Raw genomic sequence first — 4,732 nt, 5'->3', positions numbered from 1 at the left:
GTTGTGACTCTGATGGAGCTGATGGCATGGCTCACTCGCAAGGGCAGCCCTGCAGGAACAGTTTTTGGCACAAAACCACCTCCCATCATTGCACTCCTGCTGCCAGAGGTGGGCTCTGACTTGAGGGGTTTATTCTAAGCCAGTGGATTCCGCATCACAGGCTATTCTCCCAGCCGCTCTGAGAAGCAGGCATTACAATCCCTATTTGGAGAGGGAGGGGGAGAGAGGGAGGGTGAGGGAGAGAGGGAGAGTGAGAGAGGGAGAGGGAGGGGGAAGGGGAGGGAGAGGGAGAGGCGGAGGGGGAGGGAGAGAGGGACTTAGGAAGTCCGCTTAGGAAGGCATCTAAGGCAGCTCTCAGAACTCATCTCATGTGCATGTGTGGGGGGGGTGGGGGGGGGGGGGCGAGAAGAAAGAAAGCAGAGAACTCACCTACTTACACGCACCACCCATGACACGGGCCATAGGGTAGTGAAGACCTGGGGCGGGGGGCAGCGGGGGGGGCAAATGGGAGGTATCTGTAATACTCTCAACAATAAAAAAATGTGTTTAAAAGGAAAAAGAACTTCTGTCGCTTGGGATTGTTTCTGCCGCTGGCACACACTCACCCCAAGCAGCCGCAAGGGGGCATCACGCCTGCGCCGGCCACACCCCTGCATTTGGTCTTCAGCAGACAGGGAGCCCTGTGCGTTCACGTGGCTGGTCGCTCACAGCAAAAGCCCAACAGCAGGTGGCCGTCCCCGTTGTCCTCAGTCCCAGGGCAGCCCTGAGCCGGAGGGTCCAGATGCCACGCAGCAGGGGTCGTGGGTCACTCGGCGGCTAAGGGCGATTCCAAGGGCAGCCACGTGGCTCTCTGGCCTGCGCTGCGCCCAGAGGGACAGAAAGAGGAGGCCCCTGTGCTTGCTGAGCCGCGGGCACGGGCACCAGGGAGGGTGCCTCTTTGGGAGAGGAAGGGAGATGGGCAGCTGCCTGTGACGGCCGCTCACAAGGGCCCTGCCCATCTGCCTGGTGCCCCGCTCTCTCCTCCCTGAGCCCTGTCCTCCTGCTGGTCTCTGCGCAGCTTCTCCCGTCACGCCCAGGACTTCTGGGTCTGACCTGATGCCAAGGGGGGAGGGCTCCCAGACGGCCCTGAAGGCCTGTGCAGGGTGAGAGGGCCGCAGGTGCGCATGAAACCCAGCGCCTGAGAGGGCTCCCCACTTAGCACAGAGCTCAGCGTTTTAGTAGATCCCCAGTCACCACCACCATCATTTCCACCATCACCATCACCATCACCACCACCATCATCTCCACCACCACCACCACCATCACCACCACCATCACCATCACATCACCACCACCACCACCACCATCACCACCATCACCACCACCATCATCTCCACCAACACCACCATCACCACCACCACCATCATCTCCACCAACACCACCATCACCACCACCATCACCACCACCATCACCATCACCATCACCACCACCACCACCACCATCACCACCACCACCATCACCACCACCATCACCACCACCACCATCATCACCACCACCATCACCACCACCCATCACCACCATCACCACCACCATCACCACCATCACCACCACCATCACCACCACCACCACCACCACCACCACCACCATCACCACCACCACCATCACCACCACCATCACCACCACCACCACCACCATCACCACCATCACCACCACCATCACCACCACCATCACCACCACCACCACCACCATCACCACCACCACCATCATCACCACCACCATCACCACCACCACCACCACCATCACCACCACCACCATCACCACCACCACCATCATCACCACCACCATCACCACCACCACCACCACCACCACCACCACCATCATCATCACCATCACCATCACCACCACCACCATCACCACCACCACCACAACCACCACCACCACCACCACCACCACCATCACCACCACCACCACCATCACCACCACCCACCACCACCACCACCTCCACCACCACCACCATCACCACCACCATCACCACCACCACCATCACCACCACCACCACCACCACCACCATCACCACCACCACCACCACCACCACCATCACCATCACCACCACCACCACCACCACTACCACCATCACCATCACCACCACCATCACCATCACCACCATCACCACCACCACCACCACCATCACCATCACCACCACCATCACCACCACCACCACCACCTCCACCACCACCATCACCACCACCATCACCACCACCACCACCACCATCACCATCACCACCACCACCACCGCGCCACTGGGTAGGACTGACTATACCCAGACGCTCGGGCCATCTGACCTGCCCTTTTGCCTGCTAGGTCCTCTCTGCCAGCAGCCATGAGGCTAGGGGACCACGCGCTTCTTGGGCACCAGGTCGCTCCCCGCAGGGGTCACTGCAATGCCTGCTAACATGGCTTATGTGAGTCTGACTACGCAGATGTGTTTACGGCCCATTCCTGTGAGGGCAGTGAAATCATTCTGTGTATTATAGCGGTGGATGTATCTCATCAGAAGTTTGTCAAAACCATACAATGTCCAACACCAAGTGACTCTAAGGTAAGCTATAGATTTAGGATGACAATGACATGTCAATGTAGGCTTATCAACTGTGACAACTGTAGCACTCTGGTGGGAGATGTTGATAATGTGTGAGGGGTGAGGCTATATGGGAAATGTCTGTACCTTCTCAATTTTTCTGTGAGCCTAAAATTGCTTTAAAAATAATAGTCTTCCCTAGCTGGTTTGGCTCAGTGGATAGAGCATTGGCCTGCGGACTGAAGGGTCCCGGGTTCGATTCCAGTCAAGGGCACCTGCCTGGGTTGTGGGCTCGATTCCCCAGTAGGGGGCGTGCAGGAGGCAGCCGATCAATGATTCTCGCTCATCGCTGATGTAACTCTCTCTCCCTCTCCCTTCATCTCTGAAATCAATAAAATATATTTTTAAAAAATAATAATAATAAAGTCTCCTGGCCGATGTGGATCAGTTGATTAAGCATCGTCCCCTGCACCAAGAAGTCACCGGTTCCACTCCCAGTCAGGGCACATGCCCAGGTTGCGAGCTCCATCCCCAGTCGGGGGCATGCAGGAGGCAGCTGATGGATGTTTCTCTCTCCCCTGTTCCTTTCTCTCTAAAATAAATTTTTAAAAATATTTTTAAAAATAATCAAATCTTTTAGAACCCCCCCAAAAAAACTTTAGGTTTCAGAATTTGACCAAGTCCCCTAAGTTTTTATATAGCTTTTCATTACTTCCACTTCCTTAATAAACTATGATTGTTCCTTAATTTTCTCTTTGGCCCAAGAGCTGCTTAGGAATTTTGTTTCTTTTGCATCAGAAATAAGAATCCATGAATAAGTCACCTCTTCTTCTAACAGCTGTTCTTTCCCACCTTCTGAACCATGAAAGAAAAGCCGACACCCAGTCCGTTTATCCATCCTCAGAAGCAGGAAAAACCCTCCCTCCTGGAGCCTCACACCACTTCCTGTCCTTCCCACTGAGATGCTGCTGAAACGCCCGGGCTGGCGGACAGTAGGACCCATGCAGTAATAGGAGGTATTTTATAACACGCACCCCCTTCCATGATGGCAGCTTCATGCTGCTTTGCCGGCCTCACAGTCCGTCAATTCACCTCGAGTAGGGAACAGACACTTCAGGACACTGATTCACACCCAGTTTATTAAATTCAAACCCATCCACTCAGGCGTCAGGAGTGGGCCTCAGAGCCAAAGATACTTTCACATTTCTCTATTGTGTCCCACTTCGCCTTGTTAAATTCAGCAAAAATGCGTTGAGGAAATGGGCAGAAAGTGAATGCATTTTAAGCCGTTCCAGCCGCAGACCTGAGCTGATACACGTGCACCCCTCTTTGGACAGTGAGCTGCAAGTTCAAGTTTGAAGTGGGCTCTGGGATTCATGGGATTCCGAAGTGTTTTGAGAACTTGCATAACTTTTTTATAGGTTGTGGACCCAAAATAATTGCAGGCACACATTTTGTGTAACTGTGTGCTGCTGGGTTTCTTTGCAATGCTATTCAAAACAATGGCAAGGTCGTGTTTTCAGCTTTTAATAGATGCTTCCTGGTGGGTGCATAGTTGGAGAACTCTGGGACATCTGGCGTGGCGATGCTTATTGAAACTCCAGGACAAACACTTGGAGCAGGCGTGAAGGGATGAAAGTGCTGAAGGAATCACCGAATCCCAGAACTGCTGGAAACATAAGCGCCTCCAAACGGTGCGGGGCAGAGCGACAGAATCTAACCCAGCCGTGAGCCGTGAGGGCTTAGGCCTGGTTACTCAGAACAGCTGTGAAGAAAACCAATTCCCCCTCACCTGAGAAGACTATTTTGGCTCGTTTTATACTTTTGATATGTCACTGGCATTAGGGGTTTTTTCTGGAAATTTTTCTGAAAATGACATGTTAAATAAAAGCCAATTCTATAAAAATCTATTGCTTTGTCTAAGGAACTTGGAGCCCGTTCCTCTAAATTCTGAGTCTCTAATTGGGCACTCAGGTCCTAGGTTACACTGATCAGTGGTTGGGGACCACTACTGGTCCATGAGGTCCGAAAGGTTGGCGACTGCTGACATTGATAACAAAGGCCAATTGAACCTAAAAGAGTGCAGCCCCTCCTGCAGAGAAACAGCTGCCTGGGAGTCAGGATACTCGACCTGTGGCCTTAAACGCAAACACCTGTGTGTGACTGGTGCTGGGA

The sequence above is a fragment of the Myotis yumanensis genome, unplaced genomic scaffold (genome assembly GCF_028538775.1).
Source record: "Myotis yumanensis isolate MYYU_CA2020_CCGP unplaced genomic scaffold, mMyoYum1.0.hap1 SCAF_9, whole genome shotgun sequence".
NCBI lineage: Eukaryota > Metazoa > Chordata > Mammalia > Chiroptera > Vespertilionidae > Myotis > Myotis yumanensis.
Note: the sequence above shows the minus strand (reverse complement) of the source record.